Genomic DNA, 27487 nt, shown 5'->3' with positions numbered 1-27487 from the left:
TGCAGAACTCTTTATTCATGGTGTCATCTGAAATATGGGAAAATCATATTACAATGCCAAGATATTCCATAGAACTGCAAGTAGTAATATCGAAAGCAAAACGTTAATTTCAGATTTTCTCTTTGGGCTTTGTTGCTGGGTTTTTTTAAGCCTTTATTTGCGTGGTTCTTTCCTTTGGGGGTTCAAAGTACCAAATTTAAACAAAGAACTTTGAAATATCAGTAAGTGACTATGAACCATTCTGATTTCGAGTTTAAGAAACTGTGTATTTTAATGGAGTCTGTATGTATCAGTAAAAGTCTGCACAGAACTGCACAGAAAAGTCTCCACTGCTCGTACAAGAAAATTATACAGCATTCAAGAAACTTCCACAAAACATCCATAGCAGTTAATTTTTTTTTTTATCTCTCCCTAATCATGCCATTAACTTCTGAGTGGCATGGTAAAGCAAAATCCAACACCAGCCCCAGTTGCTCTTTTTATAAGATGACAGTCAGGGAGTGGTTCAGCTGATAAGTGCCAAAGTGTTCCAGAAACCCATAGACAGAGATGCTTTGATTTTCATGCAATTTAAACACAAGAAAAACCTTGCTTGGGGGACAGTCAGGCTCTCCAGACTGTTTAATTCTACTATTACTACTTTCTGCTGCCTGCATAGCTCAAAGGCAGCAAATTAATCTTATGTGTGTGCAGATAATGGCTGAGAGTCTACTGAAAATTTAAAAGGATCTTTCCAGAGCAGCCGGTGGGAAGAAACAAAAGCTTCAATACAGGAAGACAGAAACAGCAGGCAACAAAGCAACAGCGGATGTGGGGTAAAGAGGAAGCAATGAAAAAGTGGATTTGGAAGCATGAAAAAAAGGCAAGAACCCAGAGAACAGAGCAGGAAGACTCAATGGAAAACAGGAAAAATTTTATAAGTAAAGGGATCCAGAGTCAAGATGTCAGAAGAACTAGCAACTTGGCCACCAGAATAAAAAAATGGGGGAGATGAACATCCTACTCCTGTAAAAGATGGAAGCATTGATCCACGGGATTCTTGGCATACATGCAGGAGTTTCTGAAAGGAAGAGCTGGTGAAGGGCACACACTAGGCTTTTGGAAAAGCTGCCTTAATGGACATCAGAGGTAAGATATATGCTAGTATGCTAAACAGAAAAGGCAGGGAACCTGGGCAAAGTTGGCTTCTCAAACCACAAAATAAATGCACAGTTCCTGTGCCATCCTTGTCTCATGAAGTCCTGAAAGATTCTAATCTCTACAGAGATGAATATGTAAATTGTTTTGGGAAGGAAGGAAGATGACACAGAGCCCAATGATCTCAATTCTAAGAGATCATGCTTCACTGCTCTGTGTCATGTCCTCTTGACATGAGGACATTGGGAAACTATATAATTAATAAGGTGATTTTATAGTAAATGCTTCAGCTTGTTAAATAAGCTTGTGGATGAGCAGGAATGAGAGTTTCACACAACATACAAATTGTTCCTTGTCAGCAGCTGTGGGAAGATGACTTAGGAAGGTTGAACCTCTGCCAGTCAGTGTATGAAGAGTAGATACCTAATTTTGCAGCAGCACCCAACTTCTCAGTACTAACTTTGAAGTGAGACACCAAAAAGCACAGAAGATGCTGACAGGGACAGCACCATATTCCATGTTCCACATGCAGCAGAGCTGATAACTTCACATGCTAATGAACAATTGTGTGATTGAGAAAATGAATTGGATTGCCTCACTGCAGAAGTTGCACTGGGGATGCTACCTTGTCCACATCATTGTTTGTCTTTGGCCAAGCTGGTCTTTATCCAGTCATCTGCATGTATTTCCTGAAGCTTCTGAGATGGAAAGTTCCAGACAGTTGCCTTCTGCTTCACAATAAAAAGAATTACCTCATTTTTTGTGTCTGGAAGTTATTGAAAAGCAAAGAAATCAAAATTCCCTACCAGCATGAAAACAATACTTTCACATTTTATAACTGATTTCCACTTTTCAAATCTTCAAGAAGTTCCATCTTGAGGTCAAGCAGCCTAGTGAACTTCAAGGCAAAAAATACGCTCCGTGACTCAGAAGTATTGTGGAAATGCAACTGAAAAATTTAGACATCACAATCCCAAGTAGCTGGACACCTTGGACAGCTGGACAGCACTTACATACTGCCAAATGTCTTTATTGAGTCACAAGATATAATTTTAGGAATGATTATATCACAAGCTGTTAAACAAAGTTGGTTATGGACAGCTCAGTTTTCCAAGCTTTACTTTTAGTGACCTAAAAATGAATGTTTATAGCCTACCATCAGATGCATACATTATGTTGGCTTATAAAAGTTCTGGAAGAGTCTACTAGAGCTAAGCAGAATTTAATCATTAGGAAAGTATTTCAAGTCATTAAAAAGAGCATATGTGTCTTGGAAAACTTGATATGTAGAATTCTAGTAGAGGGAGGGGGAGAAACAACAATATTTTATTCATTAAATAACTTTTCTAATGTTGTCTTCTAAATTGTGCATGGATACACAGCAGTTCACGGAAAACACATTTGCATCAGATTCCAGGAATTGGATTCTTTCTAGCATTCTTTGATGGAAAATGAAGGCTTGGCTGCTTACCAGATTATTTGCTCTATGATAAATGTAAAAGTTTTACAAGCTCTGAAGGATTGTGGACAATCATTCCTGAGAAATTTGATCATCACTGTGGCTGTTGCAAAAACTGAAGATATGCTACCAACTCAGTAAATCCTGTAATTGAGATATGGATGTAAAAGTTGCACAAGAAGACTAATGTAAAGCATATTTATTAGCAGTGAAAAATAAATTCAATTACATAGCTCCACAGCAAACCAGGTCTCTCGGAAATAGCATGAAAGTGGCACACTTTCAGGAGTTATCTTCAAGCTGAGCTATCAGTTGCCTTGCTTGAAGTACATGAAACTGATAGGATCTCTACAGTCAACACTACTTCCAAACTTTTATTTGCACCTCCCTTTTTCTCTCTGATATCCTAATCTTTTTCAACAAGCCCAAATACCTTCTCTTTGCATTAAAAAAGAGAGGGATGTTAGTTTAGCACCCCTAGTTTCAGATTTAAGATTACTGAATGGTATCAGTTTTTCTAGGTTTCTGCAATGTTACATAAATTTGGGCAGTTCATTCCAGTATCAGAATTATTTTATTCTTCTTTTATGCTGATTTCTGTCAATGTGCTCTTATAGACATTCACAAAACAGCAGACTTACTTTGGGATGAAAATCTGTGCACAGTACTAGAAGTACAGTGGGTATATTTGTTGCAGAGTCCTCATAGCAGTACTTTCATAAGTGGATATTCTGAAGGTTCATGCTGATTTTTTTTTTAATCAGTGGGAGTGATGAAATACTTTGTTTCCTTACCCAGCCATGTATTTTGACAATACTGGAGGGTATTTTCATCTTTTCTTCCTCTACAGAATTGGAAGTTATTGAAAAAGTAAGAGGGAATGACAGGCTTTTTTCTGACAGAGATACGGACATAAAACAAAAGTTAATAAGACATTTCCTTAGGAAAATTCCAGCCCCTTTATCTCTCACTGAGTGAGTCACTTTTGCCCAAGAATGTTTGTGTTTTTTCTGTAAGCATTTAGGCTCTGTTATCCTCGTATCTCTCCTGTAAAGATTTACTGTCACAGAGGAAATTCATAGAGGAAATAGGCACCCTAGCAGAGAGAGTTTTTCAGTGGAGACTGTGACTTCAGTGGAATGGTTTGCAACATGGTGGTTGAACCTAGAAACACACAAAGTGACCAATTCCTCTGCTGAGTCATGAAAATAAAGCAGGCTAGAGCCCTGCACAGAGAAGAGGGTTCCAGTGAGATTGCTGAGGTTATTTTAAGTAAACTTAATAGATAGATCCTTGGTCCAAGCAGAGTTCAAGTGGGTTTGGCATCTTTCACACTGAGTCCTGCAGGAAATAAAAAAAAATAGACTAAATGAATCAAATGAGCAATTATATATTGACAGTTATTTTAGAATTCTTGAAATTCATGTGTTCCATTTTTCTCACCACACCTGCAATGAATTCTAGCTGCCCCCAGTGTTTCTGACACAGTTTCAGTCTAGCCAAAGAAGGTAATAGTATGCCTGGCATCCATGCAGCTTGGATTATCATCTTATGGCAGCATAGTTGACATAACTAAATTAATTTGACTTAAGAAATCAGAGAAGTCTTGAACTGTTGTCTTGTAGATGACAAACCAGTGCCTTATCAGCTGAGCTACTCAGATCCAGTCTGCAGTACTCTTAAGTGTGATTTCATCTAAGTAATGTGTTGCTGAGTCTAATGTCAAATGGGTCTATTTATTTCCTTTTCTAATTAAAGAAAAAGGTTAATTGTATGTGATCAGTCATTTGAAAGGCTGTAGTAGATTAATAGCCAGCATTTTTCTAACAATTTCAAAGTGATTTTATCATTATTCCTTTGAGCAGAAACAAATTCTGTTAGATTTTTGCAAACTATATGAAGATAGGGCAGACTCTACTACATTTTCTTGCAAAAATAAACTGCAGTTCAATGTATAAGTCTATCCATTCATTTCAGAGGTTTTATTGGAGAATTAATGTTCATATTGCACCAATTTAATCCCCCACGAAATCTCTGCATTTCCCTTTGGCTGGCCACAAGCCAAATGATACAGAATTTAGACCATTAAGGATTCTGAGCATGGGTGAGTAACCCATATCAAAAATATTTCAGTATTTCTTAGAAATAGGCTTTATTTTTCTTCAGGTGCAAGAAAAAATAAGACTCATCTGAACAATTTCACTTGAAGCCACATCCTTTGTTTTTTTCCCTTTTTGAATTTGTAATGGCCTGTATCACTTGATGGTGCCAAAAACTGTGCTTTTAAGAAAAAGTGCCATGCAAATGTAGCACATCTCCTGAACTGCTGACTTTTGGTCATCCAGACAAAGTCAGTGCTCAGGAGCTATAGGTCATACTGTCATTTATCATCAGAATTAAAGACTTCCATGACCTAAAAGTGCTTGTTAAAATTATATGTAACCTACTCTTTGGTGATTGTTACCTCTCTCCAATGTCAAACCCTTAATTCCTCTGTTTGACATAAATCCTTTTCCCAAGAACATCTAGGCATAGGAATCATACTTTCCACTAAAACTTATTTGGTTTATGCTTCCCTGTCACCCCTGGCAATGTAAATGTTCTCAAATCACCTGAGCATCAGGTATGAGAAGGTAATGCTTCTAGCACCCTGGAGGACTTAGTTGTGGATCTGAATCCCATACCAGTCTAAGATGGGTCTTAGTCCCACAGTACTTCAAAGTATAATATAATCAAGTATAATCAAGCATTAAGGCATCTGTGCAAGGAAAATAAGCTACCATATTTCAATTTTAAGAGGAAAAATTGAACAATATTAATAGAAGTCCCTTATTCAAAACCAAAATTGGAGCACAGATTACCAACAGACTTAAGAAATGGAATTGCCAAAAAAAATTATTTCATCATTCCATTCATTCCATCACAAAGACAATAATTTTGCAATAATTTTTCAGGCTAGTCTGTAGGCTTTCAAAAAACAACAGGCTAGTTAGTATATTTTCCAGATTACTAGATACAGTGGTAATCTTTGTGGATTTCAACAGCCAAAGCAGAAATAGGTGAATTTATCCCATCTCAGATGGACATTGCAAATTATTTTTCACTGTCCCTGTAAAAATTTATCTTTTCGTAAGGTAGCAGGAATACATCAAGCCTTATATATACACATTTTTAATAAAAGAGAAATTTAGACCTAAAAAAGGCTGATTTTTTACATGTGCAAGCCAGAAATATATTCACACGCTACACAGATATTTAATTAATTGGTTTCTGCACACGTGCAATTAATTTCATTTCTTAGCTTTTTTGCTTTTTTTAATTTTTTCTCCATATTTGCATTTCCTCAAACAGAAAGGATATCTTTATGCTTTGCTGACCTGATTACATCTCTCTTTGGAGTTCAGCGAATCTTTAATTACTACCAGATCTTCAAATATTTTCAGAAGCTTCCCATTAGAAAGATTGTCAGCCATTTCTATCCTCATTCTCCAAAGGAAACTCTGAGCAGACACTCTCACCCAATAGTAACACTGACACATTAACTTTCCTCAGCCACCTCACTCAGACTACTTAGTCTGGCTCCACCACGGCTGGGAGCCTTAATCAGATATCATACTAACGAAAGCTATGTCAGTAATGATGTCAGATGAATGCTGGTCACATGGCAACAGCCTCATTTGAAGCAAACAGTGCCACACTTGTTTTTAGGCTACTTTATGACTTGGCTGAAAAATGACTTTGTTCACAACAAAACACCACTAATGTATGAGCTGTTACCATAGGATTTTAGCACGTCTACTGTTTTCTCAACATTCTTTTAATATACCTAACTGGACAAACAGTGTAAATATCATTAAACTACACATATTATCAAAGTCATCAATCAGCATGTAAGCTAACCAGATGAAACATTGGCAATCCCTTCTGGCACTTTGAATCCTCAAAGAAATGGTATTATGGAAAACATATAAAGGAAAAAATATTTTAATTTTGCACTTTGATTTGGCTTGTACCAGATTCACACATACAGGAGAATAGGGACACACAGCCAGCTCTCCTGCTAGGTCCCAGAAGTGTGTTTTTCCTTTCCCTGTTCTGGATGTCAGTGGGCTGGTGGGATACACAGAGGGCAGAATAATGAGACTGAGCAGGAGGGAAGAATTTGCCCTCTGGCTCCATTCACACTGCGACAAAACAGAAGCCCCAAAGTCTCCTGTCACTTAAACTCCCTTTCCTTCCCTGGCTTCTGAGGTAAAAATGCCCCTTGCTATTTCTCATACGCACTTCAGCCAGTGCTCTTACTCCCAGAACAGAATTACAGGCAAGCATGACTTCTATTGGGAAGAACTGGAAATCCCACTGATTTCTCAGGAATTCTGACGATACTTGGAAGCAGGCCACACCAACACAGCAGTACAGCTTGGTTAAAAATTAAAGTTTAAATGACTGGTCACAGACACTTGCCTAGAGAAGATAAATATCAAAGCCAGCTACCAGAAATTACTACAACGGAGAAAAATTGCAAGTAGCCACATCCTAGGGAGTGCAGCTACATTTTCCTGTTGCTGTTACTCAGCTCCCAGTCTCATGGCTGGTTTAAGACAGCAGGCTGCCCCTGCTGGATGAGAGAGAAGCAGAATGCCCCCAGCACCCTGCCCTGCTCCTGCCCACTCAGCAGCCTGGAGAGCTGCCTGCCTCTCACTGGAACCCTGGGATCCTGCAGCTTCGATTCCCCCTGAATTTAAACACAGGCTCCCTGTGGGAGCCTGAAATCCAGATGGGGTCACAGATCTCCCTGTTTGGTCTGTAGTGCTTGTTCCATTTAAACTACTGATCAGGAAGGAAAATTTTTTGTGTTTAACCAAGCAGGGAGAGGGAATAATCCCAAAGACAACAAAGAGAAGTTAACAAACCACTGAATTTAGGGCAATGAGGGGTCAGAAAAATTTGAAAAATATTTCAGTAAAACTCTGTCATGGATGACTGTGTGGAAATCAAGAATCCTCAAAAAGAAAACAAGAAAAATATTCTGATATTTTGGGAGTATAACTCAGTTACTCCTCCCTACTAGTATGAGAACAGGAACTATGAATGCGTGCTGTAGCATATTCTACCCATAAGGGAGAATTTGAATTTTAACTTGTGACCCCAGAGCCTTTTTGGCATAGACACTGGATTAACAGAAATTCTGAAAAATCTGTCTCTTAAACTCTGAGGTTCCAACAAACTATAATAGATTCTGGGCACAAACTGCATATCATTCATACAGCTAAGCCTTTAGCACTGCTATTATTTTCTGTTGCCTTCTGGCACCACTTAGTAAATTCCAAATGAATGAATTCTCTATCCACTGATATATAGTGGGGGGAGAAAAATGCAGACTCTCTGAACTGAAAAATAGCATGCATGCTTCTCTTACCTTCCCCTCTCAGCAACTCTGCAACATAAATAGCCCTCAGAAAGATGCACTGGTTCCACATTGCTAACCAAAAAAACAAAAACAAAAACACACAAAAAAAACTTGTTGCATTTCTATGGGACATTTTCAATCTTTTTTTTTTAATTTTTCACAGAACATGCAAAAAATTTTGAAGCCAGAAAGGATCAGTCTTTCCCACTAGGCCAGCACAGATCTTACTTTAACTGGACACATTGGAGCTCCTGGGCTGCAACGAAGTCCCAGGAGGCAAGCTGAGCATGCATTGGCTGAGGAGAGTATTGTGGAAATAAGAAAAGAAAATATGTGAACTGGAAGAGCAATAGCAGTTGATACTTCAATTAGAAGAGTTTAAAGAAGGCATAAGATGAGGTGGAACAAGTGTCATCCAAAAATTGCCAGAAGAGGTGAGGTCTCACCAACACAGTCAAAATGTTGTGAATCTGCATGAGCTTTGAAAGGTTTTGATCCAGCTCTGAGAGAAGGAAGATCTCACACCTCCAATAAGGTTTGTTTGGTGAGTATTCTCATGGATGACTACAAGGAAGAGAAATGAAGTGGCTTTTTTTCTTCTTTCTTTTTTTTTTCTCTTTTTTTTTATGACGCTAATCCATCAGCATCTTCTCTTAAATAAAATACTTTCGTCATCCGTTTTTTGATCTAATATTTGGTTCTATCCTGCAAATTTAGTGGAATTATCTTCTTTGGAACAAAAAACACCAAAAAAACCACCAAAAAACCAAGGAAAAAGGCACTTGAACAGCAAGGATAACCACATCAGGGCATACCAGAGGTTTGCACTAGCACAGGATACTGTCTTTGACAGCAGGCAGTGGCACATGCCTATTCAAGGAGATAAGAACGGGTGTGCACATGATGATGACTCCCCAGAATAATTTTCCACCTTTCATTAAAAAGATTTGCACATATGGCAGATACAAAACTTCACTGAACTGATGCAGATGGCAAAGGAAAAGGATACCATCAGTCCATCTTGCATTCATTGCCCTACTTGAACTTGCATAAGTTGCACAGCTAGTGAAGGCTAAAGGAATTATATGCTGTCTATAAAGAGACTTTTCCTTTTTTAATTTGAGATCCATATAACAGGTTTGAGATTAGGTTTATGCTTACACAATGAATATAGTTCGGTTAAAATTACACGGAATATTACTGATTAACAGGACCACTACTAAATATACTTTTTATGTGATCACTGGCTGTTCTTCATGACCAGTACACCATATAAAAATTGTCTTTTAATGGAAGAATACTGTACAGAGACCAAAATAGAAACTGCTAAAACAAACAAGATAATTATCTAAATTTTATAATATCACTCATAAAACGTCTGCCTTTTCCCTTTATGAGCTTGATAGATTAAATTTAGGGCAGATGTTTCATATAATTTACTCAGAAAACAGGAAAATTATTTTAAAAAAACTCATAAAACCTACAAAAACACAAATGAAACTAATCCAAAACATATGCAGTCTACAGATTTAAAGGAAAAGTTTGATATTCCTGAAGCTGTGGATAAGGATGCTTGAGAGATAAAACCGCCTCTCCCACACATATTATACTATCAGATATTCTGAGCTGCTTTGGACAAAGGCTCCTCTAAATATAGGGTGCATGAGGTAGCTCTGGCTACTTTCCCAAAGACAAAGAGGGACTTGCAGGAACACAAACCCCATTCCTCAGTGCACAGAAGCCAATCTGTAGTATCTTAATTGATTACAGAGGTACCTGCTGTAACATGAATGTTGTGGAAGAATACCAGGTAAAAGTATTACATATTATCTCTTTATGCACTATAAAAAGAGGAAGAGGAGCAGGTGTGATGTCTTTAATCCTCCAAAGAAAAAGAACCTCTTCACTGTCAAGAGATACTGAAATCAAATACTGTTTTAAATGGAAGGTATTTATCATCAGACAAAGACATATAGAGGCAAGTTTCATTGACATCTTGAAAGATTTTGTTTTGAAGGCTCAAAAATCTCCACATCACAAAACTCAATTTTAAGAATAGGTCAGCTACAGAGATCCCAGGGGGAAAAAGTATATTGTGTGTTGTCTTGTTGCAAGCTCTTTTAACCCAAAGTCATCTGGAAGAACATAGTTTATTATCTGGGTTTATATATTAACTGTGTTGTGAGAGCCAGTTAAGAGAGAATAAGGTTTGGCAGTGTTTCTGGCAGTGATGGTAGGGGTGGCAAGCAACATTTTTGGTTCCTCTGTAGACTGACCCTTAGTTGCTGTGAAAGGTAAAGGTCTCTAATTTTTGGAGTGTGAGACTCTTCTAATGCAGGAGGCAAGAGAGATGTACTTTTGAAATAAAATTTTCCCAGTCTCTCTATGTAGTACTTGTTCCTGCACTTGATGAGGGCAGGAAAGGAACTGAAACACTACACCCAGCTGAGGGCTTCTGAGTTATGTCCTTGGTTTGCAGTGTAAAACAATTTATTAAGCAGAAAAAAATCATAATAGAAAAAATTTCTTTTCATGATTATCAGAACATATAAGAATATGGAATCCATCTCTATATTATTATTCACTTGTGCGTTAGTAAAAAGCACTGAAACAAAGAATCGCTGTGACAGACACAAACCGTGGGAACAGCTTAGGCATAAAAGAAATACTGCTACTATGCTGACAGCAGTCACAGATTTCAGGACCACAAGAAAAGCAATAAATATTCTAAGCCAAGCTACATGTTTTTAAAATACCCAAAACAATAGGTAAAGTGTCCATTTCTCAGCTCCTGAAGTTCAGAGAGATGGGGTACTGTGGTGTTCTGCCAAAATCCTGCCCTGCACTGAAAGCAGATCAGCTCGAGAGCAAATCCTGCTGCTGCTGGGTATGAACGATTTCTGTGCAGAAGCAAAGCTTTCCCTTCCAAGACTTTACCCCATTGCACTTTGTTCCTGCTGGCAACACATCACAGCCTGCTTTTGTGAGCTTGATAAAGAGGATTTGGCATTGGAGATACATACTGTGTGCGAGATACCAAATGAAAGTAGCAGAGGAATGGATGAAAGCTACCAAGTGTTGCTCAGCCACCCTGTGTATCATCTGAGAAAGACAAGCCCAACAGAAGAGCAAACAAGTCTACCCTCAGACTCTTGGGGCAGCAGCAATTAACTCGATGAACTAGAATGCACTGTGATTCCATCTTATGGAGCAGAGTTCCTTCAAAGGCAAACAATTGCCCACCTAATACTGAATCAAATATGTCACCTTAATAAAAGCTGTGGGACAATTCCTCTTCCAGAACACATCTGGTTATGGCAATGCAGCAAGAAAAGTGCAGATGGTTTATGGTGGGTGGCATCAAAGCAGTGCAGGACAAACTAGCTCAAATACCTGATCTGAGGTAGGAAAAACAACAAGTTTGCATTGATGTGGCATAAACACATGATCTTGAATAGATATGGCCAAGGCTCAAAAAAAAGCTGCAAAAATAGTTAGCTTAGTTCACATGTCAGTTCTTCCACAGACCATAAATAAGCTTCAAAGAGTTATAAAACCAGGCAGTAGACACCAAATGCATGCAATCTTGGAGTAGTGCTAGTAAAAGTACATCAGCACCTCGCTGCTGCACAGAAAAATTTGGTAAATACTTCATTCATACATGCATGCACACATTGCATGCACACATTCACTTCAGAGCATTTCTATACTTTATTAGGTACTGGCACTAAATAAAGTTTTGTAAACATTTTCATTTCATGATTGTTAGTGGTAAAGAGAATATTTGTGGTGCATGGTCACTAAGCAAACAGAATGAAAATACTTTTACAGGGAATATAAACAGTTTTATGGAGTATCAGAGAGCAAGAGGAAGCTGCAAATATAGAGCACCAGCAGCTGTTCTGGGGCAAGGCAGCTGCTCTAGATCCATCTAGTAGCAAACTGTATTTGGGCAAACAAGTGGGTGGGGGACTGTGTAATGGAATATAGCAACTTTTAAAGTGACATAACTCCTAGATGGATGAGAGGACTTCTTTCTCCCACTTTTTTTTTTATTATTTTTAATAAGAATTGGGAAAGTGGCCCAAAACTGCTCCTGGATAATCAGTTGAACAAAATACTGGGTTTATTTCAGTGTTATTGACACCCTTTCTGAATCTATTTTCCATGAATATTCAGTTTAATAGTAGGAAAGCTTGAAAAAACAGACACCAGAGCTGCTGCAAGAACATATGGCATTTCCACATTATATATTTTTATAAGATCGAAATCCTTAGAGATTTACTTGTTCTGCCACAAATAAATAATAAAACCACTGGAAAACTATGCATGCAGGCAAATTTATTATGAGCACTGATGATATGTTTGTAGAAAGCTTTCAGCAAATACCTGGGAAAGCAAATATACTGTAGATTAGCCACGTTGGCTTGTGGGAAATGTATCAATTAAAAAAATAGATAATATTGATAAAATTTCTTACTGGGCTCCAGTCCAACAAATACACTGGACTGTTATGCTGCAGCCAGGGCTGCTCATTCATCAAGCAGTTGTTTCTTCTCTTGAGGTTGCTAGAGTGACAATTGGTTGCCAACAATATATTTTTGTGGTAACTAATGACAACAGGTTTCTTCCATCCCCAGAAATGTTTTCTGGGTGGAAGCACCAATCCCACTGTGTATGTTGCCATGAGCTGGTATTTCACCCTGCGTGCAGGGCACTGTCTGTGTGCCTCTGTTCAGAGGGCAGGACTTCAGTTGCTATAAGCTCTGTGGCCTCTGCTCACCCATGGGTTTTCATAAATGCTTCTGTTTTGCCTAGCAGTAGATTTCTTTCCGTGACAACCAGAAGTAAATAAGTTATATGTTCTCCAGACAGCTGCTGTGACTTACTGGGGAAAACAAACCCAGCAGCATCAAAGCTGCCCTACAAGTAACATAACTACACTAACTGGAAGGAAAATTGATTTTTAACTTCAGCTAGCTGAAGGGAATGGACACAACAATGAAATTTTCTGGCTCCTGCAGCACACATGCACAGTTCAGATGTCCCTTTTCACTTGGGTGAAAAAGGTGCTGCACTCTCAGGCTAGTCTGTCCTAAATGCAGCTGATCCAGAGGATCTCTCATAATGACTGTGAGAGAAAAATATGCCTTTGATCCATCCTCATTGCCAGATCTCTGTGAGCTGGAGCTTTTATCCAGCTGGGAGTCTATCTTACTTTTTGACAAGACAGAGAGAGGCTGGTGGTTCTAATTCATGGCAGCAGCCACTTTTACAGAAAAATCATCTTCATTTCTTTCTTGAATTTAAATTGTGTGGTTTTAATACACTACATTTGTAATTGTGATAAATTATCTCTATGCATGAGATGACCCTTTGGTGATTCCTTGGAGACAGCTTTGCAAAGAACCCAAAACTCATAACTGTCATCAACAAAAAACAGAAACAGTCCCTTCCATCATTTATTCATCTGAATCTTGTGTAACAAATGGCCACCACACTCCATAGCTGATATCCCTGGTTATCAGCCAGATTTCTGCCAAACCTTGTATTGTTATCCTTGGCCCATTAGCCTAGAGATAGTAAACTCAAGAAGTTCAGTACTCTTCCTGCTGTATTCCAGTTGGAGAACAGTGATTCATTCCACCATTTCTCTCAGGGAGAACAGATCAGCTTTGGGCTGATCATTTACAAAACTTAATGAGCTGCAGGCCTGGCTTCTTAGACTGAAGCAGTAATTATTTCTTTTTAAACACCTGTTTCTCAGTAATCAACAGATTTCTTGACGATTGGTATGGAGTAGCACCGCACACAGGCTTATGGAATCTGCACCCTAAAAGCATCCTTGTGCTGTACTTTCATAGCTGTCTTTTGCTCTTGTTTAAAAGAGCATAACTATCAATAATGCTTTGTTCAGTACTTGTGTATATAATAATGTATATGAGGCCATCATTATGGTGTTCGCTGTGGAAATAATGCAGTCATACAAAAGACACATTGCTCAAAATAAAACCTAAGATAAATAAAGGAAGCTATAAAATGCTCTGTTGGGCCCGCTTCTCGACCTATTTAAAGTCAATGGCGAAGTTCCCACTGACCTCAAGCAGGAACCAGCTCCTTTTTCTCTTTCTAGATTTGTTTAGAAAGAAGTATAATGACAGACTTGAAAGGTAAGATGAAATATTTGGGGAGAGGGAGAGAAAGAAAAAAAAAAAATGAAAAGAAATCAAAAGGTGGGACAAAGAAAAAAGAAAAATCTCTAATTTTAACATTCTGCATAGGATGCAACAATAATTGCTTAGGGTGGATTTTTTCAGATTTTCCATGTTCTGTTTTTTCCAGAATACTTCAATATTTTACTGCTTGCATTTCTCTCCCAGCTCTTTCCGCCCTCTTCTCTGTGGGCACTTCTACTGGCCCCAAAAAGCATGTGGCGCTTCACAAAACTAAAAATGTGTTTGCCATTAAACATAATGTGTAAAATCTTACAATGCTTTCAGAAAAATAACGCTCACATATCCAAAATGAGGGGAAAATGGTACCTAATCATACATATAATTCACAACATTTATTTCACCGGTAATGAATGTTGTCAGGTTTTTCCTAGGCTGAACAGCCATACCTGAGGGGCACAGCGTTAAAGGGCACATTCACCGCTGACATAAATGGTAACCACGGCCACTTCAGTGAAGTTATCTCCAATTAGGCCAGCCATTACATTCACTTCAAGGTATGCAATACATTTTAAATGATAGAAGCAAGTCCAGGAAATGCTGAGTACTTCTACGAACCCTCTTTGGTGTGTGACTCCCCCTGGGCCCAGGCTCCTTTCCTAAAGCCGGCGGTTTTGTGGTTCGGCGGCGATGGTCAGCGCTGTGTCCTGTTTACCGTCGCAATTAACAGAGCGGCATCCAGCGAGAGACACCAAAGAGCCTGCTGCACTTAAAGGGCTAAGGAGAGGTGATAACAGCCCTCGCTCCGTTAAGGCTCGCTGCCTAACTTTACTGAAAATGTAGTGACAGATAAAACATAAATCAACATCCTTATCATCCTGGCTTCCTTGCCTGCCAAATGGGGGTTTAGTTTATCAGCGACCTGCAGGCCCGCTGGCGGCCTTTACACTTAGAGCTGGTCAGCGGGGTGGGACAGGGTGGAAGCTAAATGGCTGCTCTAAAACGCCTTGGTGTAAACAAGCCCGGCAAGGACTTCCTTGAACTGCCAGTTACCTGAGTGCCATCCATCTCACTAAAGCGTCTGCCCCGAGAGGGGTGGTATCGCCGGGAAAGAAAACAAATAAAAGGCACCCAGCAGCACAGGCACAGGCTGGGGAATGCTGTCCCCTTGAGGGGGTGAGGGATCCTCAACAAGGTAAGCTCCTTGTGGCACTGCTCAGGAGGCAGGCAAGTATTTTGGGAAAAAAGGGACTTCATCAGCACAGCCTGCTTGCTCTGTTTTGTGACCAGAATATTCTGCCTTACACATATATATGTGTATACATAATATACAGTGTTTTCTTTGACTCCCCTTGAGCCTCATCATGGGAGCAATCTTTTCAAAGCACCAGCATCCCCTAAGGCTCAGCAGAGGACTGTGTCAAGGGCATATTCACCTCCCCTTGCAAGCCAGCAGACTCCTTTCCCTGTGTTACACATAGGTTTCTATATGCATAGGGATTTTAAAAGTGTTTATCCCAATTCATTGTGCCACAGTTACATCTGCATTAAGTTCAGCTCATGAAACAAAACCCATTTAAACTGGGCCTCGCTCCTGTGGAGGCTGTGAGTTTGGGCAGGGGAGCCCACAGTTTTTGCTAGTTATGGGACTACACTGACATAATCAGCCTCATGTAAACACTTGGTGAGGATGAAATTAGCATTTAGAACAGTCATTTACTTCTCACTTGAAATACACTGCAACAAGTAAATTCTTAGTAGTTCAAAGTGAGGCAACTGAGTGGTGGGTTTATGTCACTATCAAAGGAGTGTCAAATGCATGTAGGTTTAACAGACATTAGCACAAGACTTGTGAGGTTTTTGTAACTAAACCTGAATTTATTTTTAAAATGTTCATTTTTTCCCTCTCCTTTAGCTATAGTGAGCAAATCACAGGTGGAAAATGAAGATGCAATAGTGCACTCATACTGTTATGCAAAAAATGCAAATGTACACACTGAACAGTGTTATATACATTGGAGCCAAACCTTCAGGGGGGAAAAAAATGTGAATTTTATAATGGCAATTTTGCTTACTAACTCTTTTTCACAAAGAAACATTTCTAGATGTGTTTCAAATACCTGAGATATAAAGAAAGATATTATCTCCTCTGCGTACTTGTTTGTTTAGCAGTGAACATTGACAAGGTTACCAAAGCAACAGCAACGTGCACCTATATTTAACCAAAAGTCTTCACAAAAGCTCATGTACATGCTCGGAGTGTACATACAAGAATTAGTTAGTCCCCAAGAAGTCTGCCAGAAGAGCATGTTGCAATCTAGAGCTACAAGGAGCTGAACAAGGAGTTTTTTGAAGGAGCAGATAGCAAGAGAGAGGTCTCTGGAAAGGACAGAGATGAGAGCAAAGCCCTTCCACTCAGTGCACTCCAGGCAGAGAGGCAATGGAGTAAAAGAAATGGTCTGCATAGCCACGACATGTAGAAGGCATATTTGGAAATGCAGCAAGTTTATAGGAATTGCAAAGATGAGAGAGAGCAGGGAAGAGTGTGAGAAGGGAACCAAAGGCAGAAACCAAAGCTGAAGTCAAAGAAAAAGAGAAGGGCCAAAGCCAGAGTGTATAAAAGGATGAATGCAAGATACAAGTGCAGGTAGAGGGAGAGTGCCATTGTAGGGATGCCAAGGGAAGAAAAGAGAACAGAACAGGACCAGAACAGAAAGTTGGAAATGTTGGTGAATGTTCTACTTTAGTTAAAAGTTTCCAAACTAACCCTACTATAAGATGTGAATTGTACTTATAAAAATGACTGGCTTTCCTCTAGGTGCTGAAAATAGCCTTTAAAAGGCAAATCACCTACTACTACCGGCTACCAATTGCTGTGTGGCCATCTGTTAGTTTGTTCAAACACAGCACAAACTAGGTTTGGAAAAAAAATCTGACTGTGATATCTGTTGGTGTCTTACACAATTCCACATGACAGAACTGACTCTAAAATGGGACTTTTTAGTTATTTTTAATTTAAAAAAAAAAGCAAAAGAAGTAAAAATAGATCTTAGATGTGACCACCCAAAGTCAAGAATCTCTAGTGACCAGATAGTCCAGGTGATTTGAATTCCTCTCACTTATTCACATGTTTCATGAGAACATGTCCCTATCGTTTTTTCTCTGCAGCTTATTCATACATGCAGGAAGTCTAATGTAGAACACTGTTGTGTTCCAGGATCTACAGATCACATATTTTGGAAGAGGCTGTGCTACTAGCCAGAAAATTTTCTTCCTAATGGAGGTCCAGCTAACCACAGGATCTGCTGCAGGCCACAGACCAATCATTACTAAGGACAGCCCTCTAGGTTGGAATGCAGACCACAGTTTGGAAACCACTGGCTTATGAAATAAGCAAGATAATATTTTAACCCATACTGTCAAACATGCTTTTCTTGGAGGACTGTGTAAGAAATGGAGTCATGTCTATAGGATTGTCCCAGAAGCTCATTGGTAATAGAGTGAACCACATTCTTCCAGAAATCATCACAAACTTAGGCAAGTGAAAGAGAATGGTAATTTTTCATCTACAAAACCTGCAAAGGTAATTCTGATATTACTACCAGAACTCTGGAGATTTGAACCATCAAAGCCTTCATTAAAAATAAAAATGTATGTCAATGTATAAAAACCAGCACCGCAAACTATGATTTCACTTCACACATGAAAATGTCTTTCCGGATGTGTCAGAGTCAGGATCAGTACCAAGTTAATATTTATCATGCATCTAAGTATGAGAAATTAGTGCCTAATATTTCAATATCATGAGTTTGAGCATTCATATGTGAAATTTTTGACATTAAAGGTAAGGAAAGAAAAGGTTATTATAGAAAATGGAGACATTTCCTGATGAAGCCAGAATTACACAATTTTGAAAGATAATATTTAACCTTTGGAAAGGCCAAAATTCCTTGGACTGACGCAGAAGTTATAAAGACAGATCTTGCCAAATGTAGAGTAATTTTGAAGAATTACTCTTTTTCACAATGCTAATACGAAAATCCTTGGACATAAAACTGAGAGCTCTGGAACAGGAAGGAGAAATGATAGATGCTTTAAAAAACAAGTCTATTTAGAAGCCGTTTGTCTGAATTTTGTAACATCCACTGACAATAATATATTTTCATCCCTGACTGTATTTTACAAGTTAGTTTCCTCATTCACAGAAACCAGTATGTTTAGCCTCTCAAAATATCTGTTTTAAAAGTGGATAGTGATTGCTTACTTCTGTATTCTATAAAAGAAAGGAAAAGAAGGACGCTGAGAAATAATGCAAGCATATACACATAGGGTCACGTGTATATGTTCATACACTTACAGTGAAATTGATTAACACAATTGTGAAGAAGTAGAATGAAAGATGGAGTTTTTCCTTTTCTGCAATATCTCACATTTATTATAAGGAACTCCACATATATTTGCTTCTGCAGATGGCAAATATGCTTCCTCTGAAACAGAACTTCCTATGTAGAGTTTCTGTTTATAGGAACATCGAACACAAACAATCCTCTTATTTAACCGAATAACTTCTTTTTGGTCTTGTTGCTGTTGAATGATTGAACCACAACAAAAGCTAGAGCACTGCACAGCAGTAATATGAAATCAAATTGAAAAATGAAATTCAAACTACAAAAACTTGAGATTTTCTAGGGTGCTTGCATTCAGGACATGTTGAGGAAAATTCCACAAAAATGAAGAAGGTCATAACAGCAAAGAAAAAATGAGAGAAACAGGGAGGAAGGAAACAGCAAATACTGAGAACACAACATCCGTAAAATGCACCAACAATTCCAAGCTTGGAATGGGCTGTCACTGCACACGCAATGAGGAAATTTCATTTAAAAGTTACAAAAATGACCTTGCTTTGAACCAAGTGAATGTGATTATTTCTGAACTGAATGGAGAGTAAAGAAGTTTGGATTAAATGTTTTACCAGTGCCAATGTCCCAGAACTTTCTTTGGCTCTATATTCTCTTTTCCTATGTTTGTCAGCTGAATTTAATGTTCTCTTCTTTTTGTCTCCTGGTCTCTTTGACCTTAATGTGACATTTTAGTTGGGTGATTAATTACTATTAAATGGCACTGCATTTATTAAATGGAGTCCTTGTCTGTGTAAGAGCACAGTCACAATGCAACGATTCAGTTTGATAAGCTTAAATATACACAGTTAGATGTGGTAATATCTAATTTGTCAAGGATCTTGTGGCTAGCTTTTCTGCCACACAGCTAGAGAGGAGATGTGATTGCACAAAAAGCTTAATATTCTGAGCTTAAATGTTCTCAGTAAATTGATCTTCTCCATCATGTAATCTTATTTCAGAGTGTGCAGGAGACAGCAAAGTTCCACACAAGCCTAAGTTGCCTTAATAACAGGCCTGAGGGTTCCTGACCATAGAAATAAAAGCTATGTGACAAGATTTGTATGTCTCTTTTCAGCAGACAACAGCTGACTCGCCTTGCCAGAAGCTTTGTTTCTGGGTTAATTGAATAAAAAGAAGAACTAATGTCAGTAAAAGGATGAAAAGTTCATTGAGAAAAAAAAGATACATCTATAGTTTGGACACCTAAGTCAGAAAGAGACTGTGAATATTTACCTTAGTAGGTGAAACACCAGCACCTAACCTTGGATTACAAGGTTATTACAAGCCAGGTTATTATTCTGTCAGTTATATTCTCCAAACACTGCTTTGCTCTGAACACTTCTTTACTCTTTGCTTATCTAACAGCTGATTTGGAAATTTGTTTCAGACTACAATGAATCATCAAAGCAAAACTTCTTGCAAGCAAAAGGTTGGTTTTAACATCTGCTGGGGAAAAAAAAAGTCAGGCTGGACAAAATAAACATGTGAGGGAGACTTTCACAAAAAGCTCAGGAGTTTTGGGTATTCATGGGAAAGACAGACAGCAGCTGGGGCTAGTTCCTGCCTGTTTCTTATATCAATTCTTTTCCCCTCTGGTTAAACACAACTAGGCCAGCAAGAATAGCAACAGAAGTTTTTCTCAGGTTTCACTCTCAGTCCTCATGTCTTCCATTTCCAAAACATTCATTCTTGCTCCTACATCTGCAGAGTCAGTACCTGTCTTTATAATTCCTTCCTACTACACAAAAAACAATTAAAGATTAAAATAAAAAGGTAAAACAGATCAGGCTATTATAAGAAATGAGGCCTTCAGTCTTTTTTCAAACCTGCAGATACTTGCTCAGAGGGAAAATTGTAAATGCAGTAAGAGAGCAGTCACCTCTCATCTGACTTTAGGGGTTTACAGAGATCTTGTAGAGATATTGTGCAGTTGTGGGTAATGCTTGGGCATGCATCTTCAGACCTTCTTTAGATCTGAGTAGAATACCTTCATATCAACCACAGTGCGAGTCCAGATGCAGACCTTCACCAGAGACACATTTACACGTGGTCAAGGAGCAGCTCCCACCCTTCTGCTGGAAAAGTGAACCATGAAACCATAATACAGAGGTCTCATCTTTGCATGATGGAGAGTCAAGCTGAACTCCATGCACAAGGACATACTTGAGCTTGCATGTTCTGCAGGTTGGCAGACACTGTGCCATCTGGAGACACTGAAATAACCCAACCTCCAGGGCAAACATCAGTAGTGAAGTGAATCTAAATGAACCAAGAAAGGCCTTAATCTTGACTACCTCTAACAGGATTATATTGTTGTCTTGACTACTGATGACAGTCTAATGATAAGATTGCACAAGAAAAACATTCTTACCATTCTCATTAAGGATTAAGTCAGCACATTCCCAGTTGCTCCTGCAAAGGTTTGTTCACTCCATCTTCCATTATCCGCAGAAGGAAAAGAGGCACATTCATGTTGTCCGGAATCTTCTGGGCTCAGGATTACAGGCAGGAAGATGCACCAGGTGTGCAGACTCAAAATATAAATTTCTTCAGCATTCTGGATGCTAGAGACATGTCAGGTACTTCTTCCTGAAAACTTTGTAGAAATTTTATTCAACTACAAAACATACCCTTTTAGTGTGGGCATAGAATCTACTTTAAAAGCACTCAATTCCTACCTTCCTTGCAGAAATATATTTTTGTTGGTCTAATTTGCTAGTTTTAGGAAACGAAACACAAACATTTAGCAGTCTGTCCCCATGATCTTCAGAAAAAAATTCTGGAAAACATTGAGCACCTTTGCAAATACAATTATTTAGTCTCAAAACTAGTGTAACTGTTTTCAAGGGACAGATTGCTCTACTTCTAGAGCCAAATTAATCTTGCTTTATATAATTAATAAAAACTGGTTAATAACAACACAATATATTTCATGTTTATCTGAATGAAATGTTTTAATTTATTGATCCAAAGGAAAATTTTACTTCAAGGAAGTATTGGAAATATTCTTAAAAATTTTGCAAGTCACTCAATTAATTTTCAAACAATGCCTAAACTTTCATTTTGGCAGATGATGAAATATTATATTATGTCCACAAGAGCATTTTTGGGATTTCAGACTATTGGTAAAATGTACACAGAGAATTTACCATTTGTGAAAGAAGTGGCAAGCAAAGGTTTACCTTATTCACTCAAAACGTAAGAACAAGTTTCTACTGTTGAAATCATAAGACATATTACTTAGTAGAGACTAAACTAAAAGCACAGTCTAACATACACTTCTTTCTATATGCAAAGGATAAACCCCCATGGATCAATAGTATAAACTGCTGATCAGCATGCTAATTTTCAAGTCATAGTTTAATGATCTCCTGTGTCCAGGCAAACAATCAGGGAAATAACTGTAAAGAGTCTGTAAAATGGAGGAGTATAATATTATATGACAACACACCAGTAATGGTTTCAAATTACAAGCAAATCTGAGCAGGGGAAAAAAAGTCATCTCCCCTTTCTCCCAAACACATCACAATTTCCTTTAGAAGAAAAACAAGAGAAATAAATGCATTGCTTGCTCTTTCTCAGAGGTATATCAAATGCTGATTAATTCTAAATCATCTGAATTGTAATGTGACCATCAGAGCAAAATGTGGCTTTACAATGCTTTCCTGCAACTCAAAGGGCAGTACAAAAGTGACTGTGTTGAAAGAATTATAGCCAAGGACATAACTGTAATGAAGTATTATCACAGACATATTATCAAAATATCAAACTCTACACATGTCAACAGTCACCCGACGTGATTAGAGGCAGATCTGGTTTTCAGTTTAGGTGAAAGTAGGCAGTTGTTTACGTTGGCAGATCAGGGGGAAAGGGAGGAAATGAAATGCCCCCATACAGGGTGCCATGGCCTCCTGGCCTGTTTTGAGGACCCTGAGAGAAAGACAGGCAGGGACAGGAGCCGCACGCCCCACCACCACCACATCAGCTCGGAGAGGGAGCAGGAGGTTAATGCTTCCCTGCCCACCAGTTCCTAGTAAATCTGCTCCCTCCCAATAAATCCCTGCTTTATTTCTCCAGTCCTTCACGTTTACCTCCGGGGACGGGGCAGGAAACAAAACAACCCCTCTGCCCACCACCGCCTCCAGGCTGGTGTGGCTCCCTGGAGGCCACAGCCAATTCCTCTCAATCCCCTTCCCTGACAGCTGCCACCAGCCCTGTGGCAGGTCCTGAGCCTGGTGACCCGCTCCCAAACTTGTGTCTTCTCACAGAAGCTGCCATAGTGCTGCCAGGCTTTGCCCAAATTTTTTTTCCATCTTTTGCCCCAGCGGCCTCTCCTCGTAGGCCTTGCAAGGCCTTGCCTACAAGCCTGGGTGTCGATTCAGCAAGCAGGCAGTATTAAATTGAAACACACCAACAATTAAGCATGGCTAAAGGTGAGCATGTCAAGGAAAGGCAGTGTCTGCTGTCAGATTACAACCCTTTTGAACTGCAGCCTTATACAACTGTCCTCTATGCCTATTATTTATGAGGTGAACTGAGGATATGACAGCCTCGCCTGCTGATGTGACAGAAAAAGCACATTGCTCGCTTTGAACCTTGCAGAAACGTGGAAAGCTTTCTTGCACTCCTTTCAGCATAGAAAGAGCCATATTGACTTGTAATAGCTTCTGTTTATGCAGTGCAATGGGCTGAGGTCAGTGGGAAAGTGTCAGCTGCAGCGTATGACTTTGCTTTCACTGCATCATGGAACTTGGCACGGCCCCGCAGTGACAGATAACAAACTGCATTCTATAGCTTTCTGAACCCTCAAAGGATATGTGGCTGGGAAAGGCTTGCAAATGCCTTCTCTTGATTAATAGTCACACAACTGAAGTGATCATAATTTAGTCCCAGCAAGGAGATGTACTTCTTTCCAGCGGCAGTAAAGAAAGACACAAAAGCCCAAAAACCTACCCAATATAAAGAAATTTTCTTTAAAGAAATTCACAATCATCATGCCAGACACTAAATGATTTCTCTCATTTCTTGTCTCACCACAGTTTCCTCCCACTTGGACACACATGTTAGGCATTCAGTTAACCTCAAGCATAGCTCTCCTGGCCCTATCACTGTATCTGCACTCCCCATCAGGAGGGTATGCTGGCCTACATTTTTGCAATGTAAAAAGAGTGACATCATTTTTTTTCTTAAAGTAGCTTGTCTGTAAGCACACTTCAGCTGTACTCAGCTCGGCTGAGTCCCTGAAAGTGCTTGTTCCTGTGCACTCTGCCATCCTGTGCTCAGCACAGTGCTCAGAGCTGCTCTGACTCGCAGCTCTGTGCTCTATACCCCGTTCTGAACCTCTCAGCTGCATTTGCTTCCCCATCTATAACTTTCATCAACCTCCTGCTCTTGTACTGCACTTCCTGGGAAGTGTTTTGTTCATGGACCCAGCGGAGGAATATGTTATGACAATGGAGTTTTAAAGAAAGCTTTTTGTTTTGTTGTGTCATGCACTTTATCCATCCCATTTTGTCATCTGGTGGTTTTCCTTTCTTGTTCTAGCACATATTTCATTGCTAAAGCTCTTTCACAAGCAGCCTTGGAAGTCAATCCTTTTTCAGATAACAATTTTTTTCAGCTGATCCACCTTCCTATGCACTTCCAAATCCATCAGAGAGTACTTTATTTGGCTACAGTCCTGCATTATATATTGGAATATTTATAGAATAAGTTTACAGTGCCATGATACTCTGAATGAATCACAGAATTTTTAAATAATTTTTTACTTTCTTTCTGATCAGAAAATTTGGCTTGGGATACTAGCACTGAACTTCACTGACTTTGTAGAAACAAAAAGCTAAAAAACCTCACATTACACAGGACCTTCATTTGGGATAGAGTTACCTTCATTCCTTCAGGAAAAATTGAATTTTGAATTGTTTGATCACTTTTTAGATCTAATAAGTAGCTGCTTCTGATATTTTAGACATTTAAGAAAATGTGTTATGAAAATAAAAAAGGATTAATTTCTCCTTACAGAGCCTCTGGTCACTTTTCAGAATCCCTTGTGCAAAGTGCCATCATTCTGATTTCACTGAAAGAATTTCACCTGCATTTCAGAGCCTTCTCCATTTACTGCTTGCCCTCCTTCTTTTAACTGAACTGCCTTGAATATTGGGTTAACAAGCCTCAGTGAAATTTCTCTTCTTTCCTGTATCCTGATAATATATACAAGTAACATGTGGCTTAAGGTCTAGAAAAAGTTTTTAATTAAAACCAAGTGTTAGAATTATACTGTCTTCGGGTTTCCTCATGTTTCCTGACTTCTTTGTGTCCAGTTCACAGAAAAAAAAAATTGTTGAGAGCACAAACTTTATTATTACTGGTATCTTGTAAGCATTGATACACAAACTACTTGTTTTGTTGCTTATTTCAAGAGTGCTGTTATGGGTGTGCAGTTTAAGGATATTAACTGTAGGAATGGGAAATGGTTATACTTTTAAAGATACCTCTGATTATGAAATTACTGTTGAAGTGTAGTAAAATAAATACTATGTTCATTGTCTTTGTCTTCTTTTGCAGCATGGATTTTGTTTTAAACAGGAAAGCACAACAAAACCCTGAAAGTAGGTTGCATAATCTAATGTGCTATATTTCCCTTCTGATAACTTTCACCAACATCTAAAAGTAGTTATTTGACTTTTAATGACATCCACTGTTCATGTTATATCTACAAATTTCCTTTTTGAAAGAGCTGGTTCTCTTACTATTGAGATACTACTGCTTCTCCATTTGCAAAGCCAGAGGGGGTGTAGTTGGCCTGGATTCAGTTCTTACATAGCGTCTGCAAGGATTTAAACACATCAAAGTGTCAGCTAGATTGAATGAGCTAGATTCTATTTTAGAGTAATTGAAAGTTTGATTTCCATTTGCCCAAGGTCTCTATTTATTTTAACTCTGCTAAAATTTCATCAGGATTATAAAATTAATTAGTCTTATTATCTTTCCCTCTTTGCACCCTCTTAATGACAGCAGACTCTGAAATATTTCTTGCAAAAATCTCTAAATACCTAGTTTTCACAATAAAACAGGGACATCATCTTCTATGGGAGTTCCTGATTTTCCATATTCAAACAGATACAATTCCTGTTTATTCTTCAACTTTTGGTCATAATAGGAACCCAGGCAGAATATCTCTTACAGAAGCCTTTGAACTAATTAAAAGCACAAATCATATTTACTTTGAAGTTATTTAAGATAACCTTAATTGTATTTTTTTGATCTTACCATACATTTTCAGGCCTATGACATCACCTGAAGAGCTTTCTTTCATAAAAAATCTCATCACATTGCTTGAGATGAGGTATACATCTGCCCAGATTTAGAGAACACAAGGTTGATGTAGATTCTATGTCCATTCTTTTCTACCAGAAAAATACGTAAAGGACAACAGATTACTTTAGTGGCACCTTGGCATTTCCACCACACTGCTCAGATGCTGGTCTTGAATTCTTCACCCATTGCTTCCTATACTATATTACTACCTCTTAAAGAGCACATGCACCCAACAGGGTGTTTCTGCAAAGTCCTTTGAAAGCCAAACTAAACTGTCTTGATTGCTATGAAAAAGAAAGAAAAGAACCGGATATTTATTCAATTATTCTTATTTTAGGGAGGGTACAGAAACAGACTCTTGTAATTTGGGGACTGGTTGAAGTCTGAAATTGTCTTTCCTAATCTCATGTAGAAATTTGTAACAATTTTAGCACTCAACTTACCAAGTATAATAGTCAGGATTTGTATTTATATTTATATTGAAATACTGTATTTGTACTTATTTTGAAAATAGTTGTCAATATTTCATTATCAAAATATATGTTTTGCCTGTATTCAAGGTCCCTGAGACTCATAAGAACATACAACCTCCCTGTCTTCTTCAACACTCTCAGGAAGAGAAGTTTTAGAAATACTACATCAGTGATTCAAATTCTAAATTTTTGTTATAAATTCATACTAAGTAGTAGAAGATGTGATAAACAGTCCCCAAAATCCACCAACTAATTAATGTCCTTCCCCATCAAAATTTAATAAATAAATAAATAAATAAATAAATAAATAAATACAGGGAAAAAAACCCACAAAATCCACAAAAGACCTCAAGTATGAGAAAAACAGTAAGAAAAAAGTTGCATCTACAGCAAAGGCCTGCTCTTATTCCAGAGGGTTGAGAGCTATGATTTTGCATTGGCTTGAGGATATTTACAGGCCAGCCCAAATTCTTTTTCATTAAAGACATAAGGATTCTAACAAGTCCTTTCATGTGTTGTCAAGGCATAGACAAATATGTTTAAAAAAAAACCATTGTCTCTGAAAAAATTACTTTCTTCTCTACCATGCTCTTCAAGGCCAAGAATGTATCCATAATAGGAATTTTATGTTAATGGAAGCCCAAATTTTAATTTATCTAATGGAAAATTATGAGTAAAATGGTGATTTAACTTCTCTAGTCTGTATCTTTTGTTTGCCATTTAAAACCCTATTCAGAAAAAAAACAAAAACTTTACTGCTCATACAGTAGGCAATGTGCCCTTCTACGTCTGCCTCTAATAATATGAAAAATATTATACTCTCCTACAAGTTGTGCTAAGAATCTCTTTTGGGAAGCAATGACATCTTTGCATTATTAATAGCTGATTCAATCTGACTTGCTGTAGTAACAGCTTTTACCAGTCTGAGGTTAGGTTCAACTAACAGCCTTACAAATTTCAGCATGTCTTTATCTAGAAGGGTATTATAACACAGAGTTCTTCTCTGCCCAAGAAAATGGCCAAACAGAAACCGTGCCTGCCTTGTGTCATCAATCATGAGCAAGCAATTCTCAACTACACTTAGCCCCCTTTTTAAGGAATTATTTTTTGAATCTCAA

The 27487-nt window shown here is 38.4% G+C and overlaps 2 long non-coding RNA genes across 2 annotated transcripts; one reads left to right on the top strand and one right to left on the bottom strand.

Moving 5' to 3' along the window:
• Positions 1–2126: 2126 nt before the first annotated feature.
• Positions 2127–15012, bottom strand: LOC130252713 (uncharacterized). The gene is made up of 3 exons (XR_008840419.1): positions 14798–15012; positions 8016–8078; positions 2127–3937 (listed from the first exon to the last, which is right to left on the bottom strand). It is a non-coding gene; the product is annotated as an uncharacterized LOC130252713 (long non-coding RNA).
• On the top strand, positions 14991–19635 carry LOC130252714 (uncharacterized). The gene is made up of 2 exons (XR_008840420.1): positions 14991–15374; positions 17397–19635. It is a non-coding gene; the product is annotated as an uncharacterized LOC130252714 (long non-coding RNA).
• The last annotated feature ends 7852 nt before the right edge of the window (positions 19636–27487 follow it).

The sequence above is a fragment of the Oenanthe melanoleuca genome, chromosome 4, assembly GCF_029582105.1.
Source record: "Oenanthe melanoleuca isolate GR-GAL-2019-014 chromosome 4, OMel1.0, whole genome shotgun sequence".
Lineage (NCBI taxonomy): Eukaryota > Metazoa > Chordata > Aves > Passeriformes > Muscicapidae > Oenanthe > Oenanthe melanoleuca.
Note: the sequence above shows the minus strand (reverse complement) of the source record. Positions and strands in the feature narration are given on the sequence as shown.